The sequence below is a fragment of the Dermacentor silvarum genome, chromosome 7 (genome assembly GCF_013339745.2).
Source record: "Dermacentor silvarum isolate Dsil-2018 chromosome 7, BIME_Dsil_1.4, whole genome shotgun sequence".
Classification (NCBI taxonomy): Eukaryota; Metazoa; Arthropoda; class Arachnida; order Ixodida; family Ixodidae; genus Dermacentor; species Dermacentor silvarum.
The window spans coordinates 154,645,645-154,664,477 of NC_051160.1; the positions used below are offsets into that span (position 1 = coordinate 154,645,645).

Consider the following 18,833-nt stretch of genomic DNA (forward strand, 5'->3'; position numbering starts at 1 on the left):
GTCAGCCGCAGGAAACAATACCAGCTAAGTCGCCTTCTCTTAGAAAATGATCTGGATGTGATCGCCGTACAAGAAAGAAAATCGAGACCCAAGAGCAAACAGATCGAATGATGGAAACTTTCAGAGCTAGATTTAATATTTGCGTGTCGCATGCTGTGGGTACGTCTGGAGGCTGCTTGATATTATATCGAAATTCTATAGATATTGTTGAAGAAGCAGTTATAGCATGCCAGAGTGGCCGGTTTTTTGTGTTGGATTTTGGATTTTGCGGTATGTTATGGCGGGCCCTATGCGCTTACGCGCCTAATACAGCCCAAGAAAGACGTGATTTCTTTGGAACTATACAATCGTATGTAAAGTGTGACCGAAATGTCATCCTGTTTGGCGACTTTAATCGTGTGCAAAGACCTGAGGATAAAGTAAAAAGTTACGGCGATAGACAAAAGTGCGATGTATTTGACAGAATTTGTAAATGAACATGACCTAGAAGATGTAGGAAGCGTACTAGTCTCTGGAAACGGCACGGCGTACACCCACTTCCAAGGTGATTGCCATGCCAGGTTAGACCGTATTTATGCGCTGCTCTTTTTTTTGCTGATGTGTTGACTATCACGTCAAATGTGTTAGTTTCAGTGATCACTGTTTAGTACAGTTACTGGTGGGCACAAAAGAAAAAGCTTCCAAATTTAATTAGTTTACTTGGAAGTTCAACGATAAATTATTACAAGATCAACCTTTTCTTGAAAAACTAAAAGAAAAGAGACATAACTTGTTGTGTGATGAGTCAGGTAGCATTTCAGCTTCATGGTAAATCTTTAAATCAGATAAAACTTGCTGCGATTGACCGAGCATGTGTGCTACACAGAAAAGAAAAAGAGAAAGGAACTTCATACCACGCTAGAATTTATGGTTGCAACGGAAAACTACAAGCCGGGTTTGTTTGCAAAGCAAATAAAAGAAATTAAAAGTAAGCTAGAAGCAGTTGACAATGAAAGATATCGAGGCGCAGTAGTCAGGGCACGCGCAGAGCGGTTTTGGTGCGGGGAAACGCCACCAAACGAGCGCTAGGCGATGAAAAGCGGCATGCAGTAAAAAAAGAAATAAAACGAAATTTGTTATCACAACCGTGTTACCACAGATAGTAATATCATTGAAATGGCCTTCGTTGAGCGCTTCCGTAACTTACTAAATCATAAGAAAGAAAAACCGAGCTGTTTAAAAATACTTCCTGCCACTAATGCCTAAATTAGAAAAAGAACTATGTGAGGAGCTAGAAAGACCAATTAGCGTGAAAGAAGTTGAAAAAGCAATTGATGAGTTAAGCCTGGTAAATCACCTTGGACCAGATGGACTAGGGGTAGCTTTCTATAAATGCTTTAAAGCAGAAATGGCCGAAGTATTGCACCGCGTAATAAATGAGTGTTACGAAATGGAAAGGATGCCCCCATCATTTAGGATGACACATATGGTACTAATTCCAAAGACCAATGATCCTTTGAAGTTACGCTCTGTAGAGGCTTACAGACCAATAAGCCTCACAAATGTTGATTATAAAGTTCACATGAAGTGCTTGCTAAGCGACTTCAAAAAGTAATTAAAATACTAATTGGACCTCACCAGACCTGCGGAATCCAAGGAAGAACGATATACACTAATATCCACGTTGCCAGAAGCATACTTGAATCATGTGATGCCGAAGAAGGTCGGGTTGCCATGCTACAGTTAGACCTTGAAAAGGCATTGATAAGGTTACACACGAAATTTTACTATTAATACTGGAACACACCAATGTAGGTTCTCTCATTCTAGATGGTGTGCGAATGGCTTATGAAGGCTGTACCACTAAACTAGTAATAAATAAGCAACTTAGTGAAAATATAACAGTTACCTCTAGTCTGCGCCAAGGATGTCCAATCTCGTCATTGTTATTTGCTCTGTATGTAGAACCTTTCTGTTTAAAGATTCTTCAGAACCCCATATTCAAGGCTTCCGATGCTGTAATAATGAAGTCAAAGTGTTGGCATATGCCGACGACATTGCTGTGTTTTGTTCAGACATAAAAAGTGTTGAAATAGTAGTGAAAGAGACTACAGCCTTTTGTGAAGCCACAGGAAGTGCTGTCAACTGGACAAAGAGTCTCGGCATTTGGTATGGAAACTGGCCAATCACCACCAGAGGTGTACTGCACATGCAATGGTCGAATTCGCCAAACGTATACCTTGGAGTGCCACTGCAACACCATAATTCAACGACTGGTTACCCGCAGGGCGTCTGCGTCAGCAGGCGTTTGGTGTGTTGCGACACCACGGACCCGAGCACATGGGGGTTGGACCCTCCCGCGTCTAATCGTGCGCGGCTTAGCCGTGTCCGGGGAAAAGGGGATCCTGGAGGTTGAGCCGAAGCCGGGAGTTTGGACCTTTATGGCCCCCCGGCGGAGGCGAACACACCTCTTTGGCCTCGGCTTCACGTAGACGGCACCCCCGGACTGACCCACCCGGGGGAAATCGGTAGTTGCCTTTTCCTGTCTCTTTCTCTCTCGAACCTTCGCCTTTCTGTCTCTCTTTGCATCTCTCCTGTCTTCTTTTCACTTCCTTTTACTTCCAATTTTCCAGGCAGCAAGGGTTAACCTGGTGTAATTTATCCAACCTTGGGTCTATTATATTAGGTTATAGTGGCTATGTACAGCTGGCGTCTGCGTCTCCTTCGGGTCTCGTAGCGTCCCCTTGTTGGGCTCGGTGGTGGGTGGCTGGCATAGCTGCCGAAATCAGTGTTACCTTTATGGCTTTTTCGTCATTTACCCCACTCCTTGATCGCCCTCATAAACGAGGGCGCACCGAAGAAGTTTTCAAGTTTTTTGGCCATCAAGTAGATAACTTTCCACGATTTCACGTGATACACTCAGAGAAAACTGAAAAGTCAGCAAGAATCATCTGACCTTTCCTGGTTGCGAAATCACTGATTGAAAGTTTTGGCCCAGGTTACAAAGTCTCCAAGTTGGCAAACGGGGATCTACTTCTTGAACTCCGCGATAAAATGCAATATGAAAAGCTACCTAAACTTGTGTCTTGCGGGGCCATTCCTGTGAGTGTCACCCCCCACCGTTCTATGAACACCATTCGTGGTGTCATCTCCGATGATGATCTAATGGAGCTTACTGAGACTGAACTTTTGGAGGGATGGAGTGACCAGAATGTCATCAATGTGAAAAGAATTAAGATGAGACGTGATGGTATAGAGATTCAAACAAAGCATCTAATCCTAACATTCGGCTCAAGTGTGCTTCCCGAGATTATCGAGACAGGCTATGTAAAGATCCGAGTCAGGCCCTATATCCCGAATCCCCTCCGCTGCTTCAAATGCCAGAGGTTTGGCCACAGTTCTCAGAACTGCCGAGGCCGAATAACCTGTGCCAAATGTACTGATGAACATCCGTCTGAATCTTGTGAGAACGCGCCACACTGTGTAAACTGTGATGGGGAGCACGCCGCGTAATCGCGGTCCTGTCCATCTTGGAAGAAGGAGAAGGAGATCGTAACGATCAAAGTCAGAGAACATATCATTCAGAGAAGCACGAAGGCGGGTTTCCTACCTGCCGAAGAATAGCTTTGCCGAAGTGGCGCGTCAGGGGGCAGCGCCACAACGGCCTCTGGCGGCTGCCCGGCCCGCACACAGTGAGCCGGCGGTGACGCCATCCGCCCCCTCGGCGGCTGCAGCTAGCGCTGCGCCGCCATGCCAGAAAAAGGGGCCCTCGACCTCCGGGCTGGTGGCCTCAAGGGTCTAGTCTCTTGAGACGAGGCCTCCACGTCCAACACAGCGCTTGCAAGAGCGCGGGTCCAGCGCCCTGCAAGAGGCGATGGACACAACAACCAGCCAGACGGCGCCATCAGCGCCTAGTGAGCGGCGAGATTCTCGCGATCGCTCCAGAAAAGAAAAATCCCGCATCACAGGGCCCGACAAAGGCTCTGTGAACTGATTTGCATTTCCTGAACACACAGCACAAACTCATATTTCATTATGAACACGCAAATATTACAATGAAACGTTAGGGGTCTCCTTTGTAACCTTGATGATGTCAAAGAGCTCCTTCTTAAATATAGTCCAAGGGTGCTGTGTGTCCAGGAGACGCATCTCAAAGCAGACAACACAAACTTTTTAAGGCACTATGCCATTTTTCGGAAGGACCGCGACGACGCTACCGCCTCGTCGGGTGGTGTCGCTATAATAGCAGATAAAGGTGTTGCCTGTCGGCAATTGAACCTCCGAACTTCCCTTGAGGCAGTTGCTGTCCGAGCAATACTGTTCGGTAAGCTAGTCACAATTAGTTCTATTTACGTCCCTCCTTGTTATCAACTTTCCAAGACACAGTTTCAAAGCTTCATTGATGAACTTCCTCCGTCATACATAGTTGTCGGTGATGTGAACGCTCATAGCCCCTTATGGGGCGACTCTCGTTTAGATGCGCGAGGACGCCTTATAGAAAATTTTCTGTTTTCTTCAGGTGCATCTATACTTAACAAGAAAGAGCCAACTTATTACAGCGTTACACATAACACATACTCAGCCATCGATTTAAGTATAGTATCGAGTACTCTAATTCCGTATCTGGAGTGGTCTGTTCTCAGGAACCCCTTTGGGAGCGACCATTTCCCAGTTATGCTAAACTTAACAAAACAAGATACATGCTTGCCACATTTTCCTCGATGGAACATGGACTCGGCCAACTGGGAAATGTTCCGAGAGCTTACGTATTTAGGCGGAGATGAAATTGCTGTTTTTAATGTAGAAGACGCTGTTGCATACCTAACAGGTTTCATTATTAGCGCTGCAGCTAAATGTATTAAGCAAACTAGTGGATTAGCTAATAAGCGTCGCATCCCATGGTGGAACGACGAATGTCGGAAAGCGCGAAAAATCAAAACAAAGCTTGGAGATTGCTTCGCAATTCTCCAACTGCTGAAAACCTCATTAATTTCAAACAGATCAAATCACAAGGTAGGAGAACACGTCGACGTGCAAAGAGGGAAAGTTGGGATAGGTACATCGCCAGTATAAATTCGTACACCGATGAAAGAAAAGTCTGGAATCGGGTAAATAAACTAACAGGTCGGGAGTCGCATCCCCTACCCTTAGTAAGTACACAAGGTGATAGCCTGGAAGATCAGGCGGATTGTCTAGGCGAACATTTTGAGTATGTGTCAAGTGCATGGCACTATACCGAAACATTCCTGAGAATCAAAGAACGCGAAGAGCGGCGACCCCTAAATCGAAAAGGCTCATCGAGTGAGGCCTAAAATTCCCCATTTACTTTAGCTGAGCTTAAAGCATCTCTCGCTTATTGCAACAACTCAGCGCCAGGTGGGGATCGTATCATGTACGAAATGATTAGGTACTTACACCCCGAAACACTGAAAACACTCTTGTCTCTTTTTAATGCCATGTGGACGGCTGGCTGTATTCCGTCTTCATGGAAAGAAGCCATAGTCATCCCCATACTTAAACAAGGCAAAGACCCGTCCTTGGCCAGCAGCTACAGGCCAATAGCTCTAACAAGCTGCCTGTGCAAACTGTACGAAAAAATGATAAACCGGCGCCTAATATGCTTCCTAGAAAATAACAAAATTCTGGACACTTTCCAGTGTGGTTTTCGAGAAGGTATGTCTACAACAGACCACCTTGTCCGCATTGAGGCATATATTAGAGATGCTTTCATACATAAGCAGTTCTGTCTGTCTGTATTTCTAGACCTAGAGAAAGCTTACGACACCACATGGCGCTTTGGAATTCTCCGAGATCTTTCGGCGATGGCTGTTCGTGGCAATATGCTTAACACAATCGAAAGTTACCTCACTAACCGCACATTTCGCCTAAGGGTGGGCAGAGCTTTGTCTAGGCCATTCACACAAGAAACTGGTGTGCCGCAGGGCGGTGTGCTTAGCTGCACACTATTTATTGTAAAAATGAATTCCCTGCGTACAGTCATCCCACGCACAATGTTTTATTCGGTTTATGTCGACGATGTGCAGATAGCCTTTAAGTCATGTAATATTGCCATCTGCGAACGACAGGTACAGCTGGGAATGAACAGATTGTCCAAATGGGCGGAGGAGAATGGTTTTAAAGTTAACGCTTAGAAAAGCACTTGCATTCTCTTTACAAACAAGAGAGGCGTAACGCCTGTCCCAAGTATACAAATCCAAGGAGATGCGCTCTCTGTGAGCAGCGAGCATAAGTTTCTAGGAATCATTTTAGATTCCAAGCTTACATTTATTCCTCATATTAAATATCTGAGGGCAAAATGCCTGAAGACAATGAACGTTCTAAAACTTCTGTCCCGCACAACATGGGGCAGTGATCGAAAGTGTTTGCTTAACTTGTATAGCAGTCTTGTCCTCTCACGGCTTGATTACGGGTCTATAATTTATAATTCTGCAACGCCAACTGCATTAAAAATACTAGACCCCATTCACCATCTGGGTATCCGCATCGCGACCGGTGCTTTCCGAACAAGTCCGATCCAAAGCCTCCATGTAGAGTCCAACCAGTGGTCACTCCATCTGCAGCGTTCATATAGCAGTTTCACATATTTTCTGAAAGTCCAAGCAAACAATGAACATCCTTCTTATTCAACCATAAATGACGTTACCGCTGCCACACTCTTCCATAATCGACCTGCAGCGAGAAAGCCATTCTCCTTGCGTGTGAGGAACCTCAGTGAGGAAATGGGTGTTCCACTGCTTGATCATCGTCCTATGGCTCCAGTGAAACTGTTACCGCCGTGGCAGTGGCAACTCATAGATTGCGATACATCGTTTGTAGAGGTAACTAAACACGCACCAGAGGCACACATTAAAATGCATTTCTTAGAGCTTCAATACAAGTACTTGTGTACAGAGCTTTACACTGACGCTTCCAAGTCACATGCCGGGGTGTCTTATGCAGCCGTTGGCCCATCCTTCTCGGAATCCGGTGTACTCCACCCGGAAACGAGTATTTTTACGGCTGAGGCCCATGCACTGTTGTCGGCTGTGAAGCATATAAGGAAATCAAAACTTCAAAAGGCAATTATATTTACGGACTCCCTAAGCGTCATAAAAGCATTGATGTCACTCGGTAAACACAAAAATCCTGTACTTACTGAGCTCTATTCCGTCCTCTGTCAAGCGTATTTATGTAACCGGCATGTCATTATATGCTGGGTGCCTGGCCATAGAAGCATTGAGGGTAATGTGCTAGCTGACCGAATGGCTACGTCAATAACATCACATGCTATTAACCCTACCGCTACTGTCCCTGTAACAGATCTGAAATCTTTCTTGCGAAAGAAACTGCGAAGCCACTGGCAACGCTTGTGGGATGCTGACACAAGTAATAAGCTTCACTTGATTAAACCACAGTTAGGTTTCTGGCCCCCCGTAACGAAAGCACGGCGAACTGACGTCTTATTCAGTCGGCTGAGAATAGGACACACGTACGGAACCCACAGTTTTTTGTTGACAGGTGATGAACCACCAACCTGTGGTAGATGTGGTGAGAGGCTGACCGTCCTCCATGTCCTCCTGGAGTGTCGGGAAGCCGAAGTAGAGAGAAGGAAACATTTCCCTGTAGCATACCACTATAATATCCCTCTTCATCCTATGATGTTTATTGGTGAAGAACCAGTGTTTAACACCAAAGCAGTCCTCGGTTTTTTAAACGAAGTGGTCCTGCATGTTATAAGCCCAACAAATTCGTAGCGCATCCTCTCTTCAGAGGATGCCGCTGTGATAGTTTTGTATAAGCACATGCCTCCAGGCCCGTGTCTTTCAAGGGCTCTGTTTAGGCAGTAGTGCTTTTTGACAATTTTTATATCTGATATATCTTGTATATCATGTCATTGTTTAGCAATGCATCTTTTACCTTCATAGTACACGTCACTAGTCATTGCCATTATCTTATTCCATGTAGATTTTACGCACTTTACAGCGATTATTTTAGGCCCCTTTACAGCCACGTCACATCTACTTCTCTCAATTCATCACTTCACTGCGAACTAATACTGTCATGGCGCTCTTTGGCCATACCTGGCCCTTGCGCCACTAAACCCCAACAATCATCATCATCATCAACGACTGGTTATTGGCTTGAGGAAGCTGATAGAGTAAGAGACCAGACTAAGAAATGGGGCGGTCACAAATTCTCAGTATTTACAAGAGCAAATGTGTGCAATACATTTCTAGTGGCCAAAATATTCTATGTATTGTAAGTATTGAGTATGACAAGAATGACAATGCAGAAACTCCACCGAGTGTTTGCAGTTTTTATTTGGGGCTCCAGTTGGGAGCGCACAAGCCGATGCAATCTGTTTCATGCAGTGCGGAACGGCGGACTAGGGCTGTCACATTTGTTCTTGAAACAAGTAGTTTCAAGATTTATCTTTTTGCGTGATCAGAGTGATACATTTTTGAGAACTGTAATACAAGTACGCCTGCGGAACCATCTTGCGGATTTTGTCGTGTCAACCAGCGCTGCAACACATGGTGCACTACCGTGTTTCCTGCGCGAGGTAGTGGCTGCTTATCGCATTGTTCGCGCGCATTTTTCTCTTGAATACCTTTGCATTGTAGGAAAGAAAAAGTTGTATAAAGATTTAGTGGATGTTTTTCTTCCGACACCTTTATATAGGGCAGACTATTATTTGGGTGATGAAAGAAACGTGTTGAAAAGAGTTAAGCGAATGCCTGTACGAAGCTCTGCGATAACATTTTTCTTTCAATTGCACACAGAAACGCTCCCTGTGAAGCCATGGCTTCAAAGCAAGGGTATTTTTGTTGCCTGGACAATAAACTGTAGAATATGCCAGAAACCGGAAACTATTGAGCATATATTTCTGGATTGCCACGATGCACGATTTTTGTGGGACATTCTTCAGCGCACAATTAAAAAAGATTTAGTACTGTCACCATTTGGCATACGGTTCTTGCCTTATGACGAAACAGGGGGCGTTCCTAGTGATCTGGTTATGTTGCTTTGTATGCATGCACTTTGGAAAACACGGATGGCAGATAGATATGCTGACATTGATGCACGACCAAGCGCGACAATATTTCATGGAAAGCGTTATCTACACAAGAGATGTACTGAACTTTGCGGTCAACGCTCGTCAATGGGTGACGCAATTGGATGAATTCGCGTCACTAAAGCCTTTTTAAAATTGCATCATGCTCAAGACTAGCTGATGTATTTTACCTTTTGAAATATTTCTCACTTGTATTACTGTATGTTGTTGAAAACGGAAATAAAGAAAAAAAAAAAAACCTTCGGTGTGCCGTGATCGTATAGTGGTTAGTACCTTGCGTTGTGGCCGCAATAACCCAGGTTCGAATCCTGGTCACGGCAGTATTTTTTTTCTTTTATTTATATCCAGGTAAACGAAAGCGCCTCTCGGCACTCCTCACGCAGCTTGCAGTAGTAACACAAACGGTTTCGCAGTGAGAACAAGATGTGCTATTTCTTCCGCCTCCCGCCCTTCGGTGTGCCGTGATCGTATAGTGGTTAGTACTTTGCGTTGTGGCCGCAATAACCCAGGTTCGAATCCTGGTCATAGCAGTATTTTTTTCTTTTATTTAAATGCAGGTAAACGAAAGCACCTCTCGGCACTCATCACGCAGCTTGCAGTAGTAACACAACCGGTTTCGCAGTGAGAACAAGATGTGCTATTTCTTCCGCCTCCCGTCCTTCGGTGTGCCGTCATTCCACTTCCGGCCACCGTTGTGTACGGTCGTGGGTAACATGGGCTCCGAAGGAGCGGATTCAGCGGCGCATTCAAGCCGCGGAAACAGGTCTTTTGCTTCAGTCGACCAGGACTACCAAGTTACTCTGCCTCAACTTCCATCAGGTCAGGTTGTGATGAATACCATCTTTCTTCATGCGGATTTGCGGATGCGGCCATACCGCGTAGAAGACTTTCGGGATGGCATGGAACAGCTTGGTGCGCTCCCAGACGTTATCGCTTTGGGGGCGTACCGGATGAACCACGTTTGGGCCGTGACTTTCAAGATCGCTGAAGCAACAAAGAAAATTTTGTCTACCGGAGACATAAAAGTCAAGAATCGCCGATGCCTTGTGGTTAACCCAAACAACCAAGGACTACGACTGAAGCTGCACTGGCTTCTTTATGGCGTCAGCGATGACCAAGTGCGTCCGGCCTTGGCACCGTATGGAAAAGTTACAGAAGTCACAAAGGAAAAATGGCGTGTACGCGGCATTACAGACAGAGCATCTACAACCCGCCAAGTCGCCATGAAACTCAAATCCGGTGTCACTATCGATGACTTACCACACCAGTTACGGGTAGGAAATGAACTCGCTCTGGTTGTTGTCCCAAACCGAGCACCATTATGCCTCCGTTGCAACACCACCGGTCACATCCGACGTGACTGTCGTGTGCCTCGCTGTTCGCAGTGTAGGCGCTTCGGTCACACCGACGCGGAATGCGTGACCACCTACGCAAGCATCACAGGAAAAGCAAGTAAAGAAGTGGAGACTGAGCTCATAATGGTTGAGGCCGACGCCGAGGCAGCCGCTAGTGACGCGCGAAGGCAGACAGACGCGAAGGAAGCGAATCAGGTTGCTGTCCCTACCAACGCGTGGAAGGGTGTTTTTCCTGACAACACCACACCCCAGACAAGCGAAGTCTCTTTGACCGGGGAAACGCAGGAGAAGGACAAAGGCAAGGTAGTGGAAGCCGTGCTGGCTGCGGAAGCGCAAGCCGACGTGCAAGTCATGGAAGTTGAATCTGGTGCTTCTGCCAAGAGACCGCGCGACGAAGCAGGCAACGAATTGGTAAAGCCCAGTGCAAGCAGCGGTGACGAACCACCCACCAAAACAGTCATGATGGCCTGCCTTCAAACGGGCCGACGACCGAGCTTCAAACCGAAGCCTACCGTCCCTCCTGACCGGAAAATGGAGGGAACTATGCCCTAGTAACGAGGGACAACGCATAGCCCACCGAATTGCCCAGTCAGGATTTCCAAGCACCCACCATGGCTTCAAGGCACCTAGCAACTGAACCACAGCGCTGTAGACAGGCCAACTGCTTGCTGGACGTGACGTTGCCCATAGCAGCAACGAGTCAACCGAATACCAGCCCAAAATATCGAGGTAAATTCCATGCGGTCCACATGTTTCGGTTTAACCATGGCACTTAACCTTACGAAGCCCCTTCGTCTGGGCACTTTAAACGTTCGCGGTTTGGTAAGCAGGAGACGCCAATACCAAGTAAGCCGGCTTTTCCAAGAAAATAATTTAGATATAGTAGCAGTGCAAGAAACAAAGGTGGAAGGCCAGGAACAGACGGACCGCATGGTGCAGCCATTTAGAGCGCAGTACAACGTGTGTGTGTGTCATGCGGTTGGCACTTCGGGAGGCTGCGCTCTCTTTATTCGTAAGTGTTGGTATTGTAGAAGAACAAGTGACTATATGTGGAACTGGCCGATTTGTCATATTTGATTTTTCCTTTGCCGCCATTAAGTGGCGCGTATTGTGTGTGTATGCTCCAAATGATGAATGTGCACGTAGAGCGTTTTTATTGCGATAGCAATTATATGGACACTTCTACCGGATTTCTGCCGTCGCCGTCGCCGTGAGGTTCCCTATAGATAAAATCTTCGCCGCGCGCCGTATGCCCGAGCGGAAGCGTGCGGGGACGCGCGCTATCACGGAGAGTGAGCGCACTCAATCACCCACGCGCAAGCAAGGAAGCGGGAAGCCAGCGCCGGAGGGAGCGCGGGGAGGGGGGCGCACTTCTACTCTGCCAACAACCGCGCTCGTCGCTCGTCTGCACCGTCTCTTATCTCCACACGGCTCTGACCTTTATGCGCCGTGCATCCGCCGCTCAGTTTCCGTTGAAGCGATAGACCGCACGTACCTTCGCCGCTGCGGCGTATGAGCTTGCTGCCAGAGTTTTGACGGTCGTTGTCTGCAGTCATTCAGTGTGATCTATTCGTGTTTGTTTGTGCGCGCTCACACCACGCTTGTTCATTCAGTTAGTAACAGTCGGGCCACGTTTTCCAACGCACGCTACACATGCAATGCTGCCCGGATCGGCAGTGCAGCGCTACAGGTGTGTCCCTTCGCAAGCGCTGCCCACGGGAAGCGCTTCTCATCAACACCACCGTTTCACACGCGCCTTCTCGTGGTCATCGAGTCTCTCTTCATGTCGGTCTACTTACGCCGCAGCACACCTGCTTACTTAATCAGCTCATGTTTACTACAATTCATATTGCTACCAAAGCCGCTCACCTTACTTCGTATGACATTGATGTGTTGTTATCGCATTCATTGCTTCGCCCTTAGGGCGAAACTGTGACATTTTTTTGAACAGCTAGAAGAGTACCTGAAGTGTGAGCGATACGTAATTTTGATGGGAGATTTTAATTGTGTGTGCAGACCAGAAGATCGCGCCAAAAAACAGCAACGTAAAGATACAAGCGCGCAGTTTTTAAATGTGCTTGTAAACGATTATGATTTGGAAGATGTCGGTTGTCTCTTATCGACGGGGAAAACATCCGTTTATACGCACTACCAAGGTGAAAGTCATGCGCGATTAGACCGAGCGTATGTTGCATTAAAGCTTGTGCCACTGTGTCAAAGATACGAAATTAAACACGTATCATTTTCTGACCACAGTCTAGTAATGTTTAATTTAGGGGAAAAACGAAAAGAAACGAATTTTAATTGGTATCTTTGGAAATTTAATGCGAAATTGCTTGATCATGAAGGTTTTGTGAGTGATATAAAAGATATAATTATTTCCTCAACGACAGCGCAGACCAATGACTGCATTGAAAGCTGGGAAATTCTCAAAACAAACGTGAAAATGAAAGCGATAGAAAAGGCAACTGTATTGCATCGCAAGGAAAAACAAGAGGAAAAAGAATTAACTAGCCAACTAGAATTTTTTATGCGTACAGAGTGTGAAAATGCTGGATCTTGCATGAAGCAGCTAAAGGAAATAAAAAGTAAGGTCGAACCTATAGACCAAGAACGATATAAAGGAGCTATGGTACGAGCGCGGGCGGAACGATTGTGGAATGTGGAACCGCCCACCAAACGGGCGATAAGTGACGAAAAGAGATACGCAACAAAAAAAGAAATAGAAGCAATAATATATCAAAACGAGGAAACTTCCGAGCCTACCATGATAGAGCAAGCATTCGTAGCTCATTATCGCGAATTGCTTGGAAACAAGAAAAAACAAGGATTTGAGCGTGACTTCCTTAATCCTATGCCACGTTTAGAAGAAGACATTAAAGCAAACCTTGAATTTCCAATTACATTACGAGAAATTGAAGATGCCATCGATGGAATGGGTGCAGGAAAAGCTCCCTGGCCTGATGGTTTAGGAGCGGCCTTCTACAAGGCTTTCAAACATCAGCTCAGCCAATTACTGCATACTGTTTTCGAGAAAATGTACGCAACACAGCGAACGCCACCATCTTTCCGAACATCTCATATTGTGCTAATCCCTAAGTGCGAGGACAGGTTAAACTGTTGTCAGTAAAATCTTACAGACCAATAAGCCTTACAAACTGCGACTACAAAATATTTACAAAAGTGCTAGCGAAAAGACTTCAAAGCGTCGTAACACAGCTAGTGGGACCACATCAAACATGTGGCATCAAGGGCCGAACAATTTCTACGAATACGCATGTAGCTCGGTGTGTGCTTGAGTGTTGCGATGCCCTCTCCAGTCGGGTTGCAGTGCTGCAACTGGACTTGGAGAAAGCGTTTGACAATGTATCCCATGAAGTACTCTTTTCATTATTAGAATACGTTAATGTCGGCAGAGTGATATTAAATGGAGTTAAAATGGCCTACTCAGAGTGCAGCACGCGGATCATTATAAACAAAAAAATAAGTGAACCAATCCAACTTCTCTCCAGTGTTCGGCAAGGATGTGCAATCTCATCATTACTTTTTGATCTCTACTTGGAACCTTTCTGCTTGAGCCTAATTAATAGCCAAAAAGTTCGCGGTTTTATGCTTGAAGCGACAGAAGTCAAGGTACTCGCATACGCTGATGACATTGCTGTCTTTTCTCAGGACCAGGAAAGCATCAAAGAGGTGGTTACGCTGACGGGTAACTTTTGTAAGGAAGCCGGATGCAAGATTAACTGGGAGAAGACCATAGGGTTTTGGCATGGCGAGTGGAGCGAAAAACCTGAATCATTCGCTGGCGTACAATGGACAGCAATGCCAACAACGTACTTAGGTGCCCCTCTACAATGTTATGCGGATACCGAACAATATTGGAAAGAAGAAACAGAGCGGGTGAAAGATGGGATGGCAAGGTTGGAATGTGTCAATGTTTGCACGTGCGACTACTTGTAATCTATTTTTAGTCGCCAAGTTATGGTATGTGATGCAAGTGTTGTTCATGTCCCGGGCTAACCTACAAAAAGTTCACAGAGTTTTTGCAGTGTTTATTTGGGGACGGAGTTGGGAAATAACTAGTCGCACTAACCTGTTTTTGTCCGTGAAGAAAGGTGGGCTTGGTCTGTCGCACCTCTTTATCAGACAAATTGTGTCACGTTTTATGTTTTTAAGGGATCAGAGTGACCCATTTTTGCGCACGGTGATACAAGTTCGCCTGCACAATGCACTACCTGAATTCATTGTTTGTACAAATAAGACCGCGTTCCGCGGTATAAGAGGTTACTGGCACGAAGTTGTTGCTGCTTTTCGCATACTCAAGGTGCGTTTTTCGTTTGAATATTTAAGTACAGTGAAAAGGAAAAACCTGTACAGAGATTTATTGGATGTTATGTTGCCTGTTCCCTTGTACAGAAGCATATACACTGGAGGTTCTGGACAAGACGTCTTAAAACGAGTGAAAGGAATGCCGATAAAACCCCATGTAAAATCATTCTTTTTCAAGCTACATACAAACACTTCACCGGTAAAAACGTGGCTACACGACAAAGGAATCTTCGTACCGTGGACAGTCAACTGCATATTATGCAAAAAACCAGAAACAATGGAACATGTATTTATCGATTGCTGGGATCCAATATTTCATTGGGACATCCTTCAGCGAACTATTAAAAAGGAACTGCCGATTACGCCACATGGAATCCGTTATTTACCAGTTGAGAATGATGGTGACATTCCTCACGACATGATAATGGTCCTGAGCCTCCATAGTATATGGAAAACTAGAATGGCAGTAAGACATGCCGACGTTGACCCTCACACTGTAAGGGAAAATTTTATTGAACATGTAGTGTATATGCGAGAGATCTACCGTGCACAGCCACAGCCACCTGATTGGGTGGGACTGCTTGATGAGTTGATCGCTTTCAAAAAGTTTTGAAACCCTCTGTCTTGTTCCCTTCTGTATCATGTAAACAGGCAATAAAAAAAAACTTCGGTGTGCCGTGATCGTATAGTGGTTAGTACCTTGCATTGTGGCCGCAATAACCAAGGTTCGAATCCTGGTCGCGGCAGTATTTTTTTCTTTTATTTATATCCAGGTAAACGAAAGCGCCTCTCTGCACTCGTCACGCAGCTTGCAGTAGTAACACAACCGGTTTCGCAGTGAGAACAAGATGTGCTATTTCTTCCGCCTCCCGTCTTTCGGTGTGCCATGATCGTATAGTGGTTAGTACCTTGCGTTGTGGCCGCAATAACCCAGGTTCGAATCCTGGTCACGGCAGTAATTTTTTCTTTTATTTATGTCCAGGTAAACGAAAACGCCTCTCGGCACTCGTCACGCAGCTTGCAGTAGTAACACAACCAGTTTCGCAGTGGGAACGAGATGTGGTATTTCTTCCGCCTCCCGTCCTTCGGTGTGCCGTGATCGTATAGTGGTTAGTACCTTGCGTTGTGGCCGCAATAACCCAGGTTCGAATCCTGGTCACGGCAGTATCTTTTCTTTTATTTATATCCAGGTAAACGAAAGCGCCTCTCGGCACTCGTCACGCAGCTTGCAGTAGTAACACAACCAGTTTCGCAGTGAGAACAAAATGTGCTATTTCTTCCGCCTCCCGTCCTTCGGTGTGCCGTGATCGTGGGATTCCACTTCCGGCCGCGAAAGCGTACGGACGTGTTTTTCATGTGCTCCAACGGGGCGGTGCTAGCGGCCCAGCTTAGCCGCGGAAACCGGGACGACATGGAAGACAACCAGGACTACCAAGTGTTGCTGCCTCATCTGCCAAAAGGTCGGATTGTTTTGAAAACGCTTTTTTTGCACGGTGACCCACGAGCAAGGCCGTACAGGGTTGAAGATTACCGGGATGCCCTTGGTCGTTTGGAATTGCTGCCTGAGGTTGATGCCTTAGGAGCATTTCAAATGAATCATATGTGGGCTGTTACGTTCAAGAGTCATGAAAGTATGAAGAAGTTGTTGACGACTGGGAATATTACTGTGAAAGGCAGAAAGTGTCTGGTAGTAGACCCGAATAACCAAGATGTCCGAGTGAAAATCCACTGGGTCCTTCCTAATGTAACGAACGACGACATTCGTATGGCTTTCGAGCCATACGGCGAGGTGATGGAAGCGACAAAGGAGCGCTGGCGTGTCCTCGGAATTTCGGAAAAGGCTACGACAACGCGCGTGCTGAACCTCAGGCTAAAGGTCGGAGTCACAATTGAAGACATCCCTTATCAAGTGCGTGTCGCCGGTGAGCCTGCCCTCGTAGTTATTCCAGGCAAGGCGCCACTCTGCTTGCGCTGCCAAGGAAAAGGGCACATCCGCCGCGACTGCCGAATCCCTCGATGTTCACAGTGCCGCCGGTTCGGCCATGACGAAACCCAGTGCGTACCCACGTACGCGAACATAACGGGCCCCAGAAAGGACGCTGACGTATCAGACAACATCATGGACGATGCTGAAGCTGAAGAAGTAGCAGCGACGGTGACGGTGAAAAAAAAGTGGTGGAAACGCCCCCGGCAGTGATACATCAACGTGAGTCAACAACTAGTGATAGGAAAGAGCTGGAAGAAAATGCGACAGGACCAAATAGTGAAGACGTGCACAACGAAAGGGCCGAAAAGTGTTTACCGCAGAGGAAACCGTCAAGTGAACCTCAGGATACACCGCCAAATGAAACGTCGACAGTGCAGTGTGAAACGATGGATGGCGTTGTAGAGGCGTCGACAAAGCGTATGCACAGCGACAGTGTTGGTGAATCAGACAATCTCGATGATGCAGATGACGGGGGGCCGCCAATGAAAACGGCTTTGACGCGACGAACGTCGTCGAAGCCGAAACCCAACATTCTTTCTGGTAGACGCCCGCTGGAGAAACCGCCGGAATAAAGGCGGGGTCTCGCTACCCCTTGCTAAGTAAGCAACATGGGACCGCCAAAGCGACAACGCATGGACGATGCTGTCCCGTCCAGTCACCGAACTTCGGTTGACGAGGCAGGCAACAGACAGCGAGTTCATCCCGACCAACCACGGCCGCAACTCAGTGAATGCTCTAATGCACCCTTGCTCCCTGAGGTAAACACTGCGCGATCGATCAGCTCTTCGCAACTTAAAGACGAAAGGCTCGGTCTTGCCTTGCGTGTTGCCACAGTAAATGTACGAGGATTGGCGACCAAGAAACGACAAAATCAACTTAACCGCCTTTTTCTGGAAAATAACTTATACATAGTAGCCGTGCAAGAAACAAAGATTGAAAGTGAGGAGCAGACGGATCGCATGGTGGAAACTTTTCGAAGGCATTTTAATGTTTGTGTTAGCCACGCAGTAGGCACATCCGGCGGTTGTGCAATTTACATAAGGAATGACGTAGGCATCGAAGGCGAAAAAGTTGTTGCGTCGGAGGCGGGACGATTGCTTGTTCTTGACTTTTCGTATTGTGCAAGGGAATGTCGTGCTATCTGTATATACGCACCAAACACCGATTATGAGCGCGTTGTGTTGTTTGAAGAGTTAGAAAAATTTTTGAAATGCGAGAAATGTTTAATTATGTTTGGCGACTTTAATTGTGTGTGTTTCGCTGAATATCGAGCCAAGAACACTCCTGTACGAAATAAAAGTTCACGGTTGCTTGTTTCACTGCTTCAGGAATATTATTTAGAGGATCTTGGATATTTATTGTTAAGAGGAAGCCGCCCTACCTACACCCCATTATCAGCGCGGAAGCTGTGCTAGGCTGGATAGGATATATGTTACAGTCGACCTTGCCAGAGATTGTGACCACTATGGAGTGAAACATGTGTCATTTAGCGACCATAGCCTTGTAATGGCTACACTAGGAACCAACTTGAGAAAAAGCCATTTTAATTGGGCTTTATGGAAATTCAACGTGAAACCTTTACATGACGAAAAATTTATGGAGTGTGTAACAAGAAGAATTGAACAAATGGCATCCACGGTATCACATGGTTGGGCAGCTGAGTGGGAAAACTTTAAGAGCGCAGTCAAGATGATTGCGATTGAAAGGGGAAGCATTAATAGTCAAATGCAAAAGAGTAATGAAAAGGAACTCCAGTGCCAACTCGATTTTCTTATGTGTATGGAAAGCAGCAATCCCGGCATGTACATAAAAGCAATTCGTGCAGTAAAAAAAAAACAACTAGAAGTAATTGCAACGGAAAAGTACAGGGCCGCAGTGATAAGGGCGCGAGCTGAGATGATGTGGCTTGGTGAAACGCCCAACAAGCGAGCGATGTCCGATGAAAGAAAATATGCGGCTCAAAATGAAATACGACAGATCCTCTATTGCAACGAAGTGACATCAGACAGGAGTAAAATTGAGCAATCATTTGTTGAGCATTACAGCGAATTATTTGCGAATAACAAGGGCGGGAAAACTGGGCTAAGAACCGAGGTTATTAACTTAA

The 18,833-nt window shown here is 46.2% G+C and overlaps 1 protein-coding gene and 3 non-coding genes across 4 annotated transcripts in view; all 4 read left to right on the plus strand.

Moving 5' to 3' along the window:
• The window catches only part of LOC119458605 (amine sulfotransferase), a 239,746-nt gene that overhangs the window by 138,674 nt on the left and 82,239 nt on the right, over nt 1-18,833 (plus strand). The gene's annotated exons all lie outside the window — the stretch shown is intronic.
• Trnah-gug (transfer RNA histidin (anticodon GUG)) lies at nt 9,304-9,375 on the plus strand. Its single transcript has one exon. It is a non-coding gene; the product is annotated as a tRNA-His (tRNA).
• Nucleotides 15,623-15,694, plus strand: Trnah-gug (transfer RNA histidin (anticodon GUG)). Its single transcript has one exon. It is a non-coding gene; the product is annotated as a tRNA-His (tRNA).
• Trnah-gug (transfer RNA histidin (anticodon GUG)) lies at nt 15,832-15,903 on the plus strand. The gene has a single exon. It is a non-coding gene; the product is annotated as a tRNA-His (tRNA).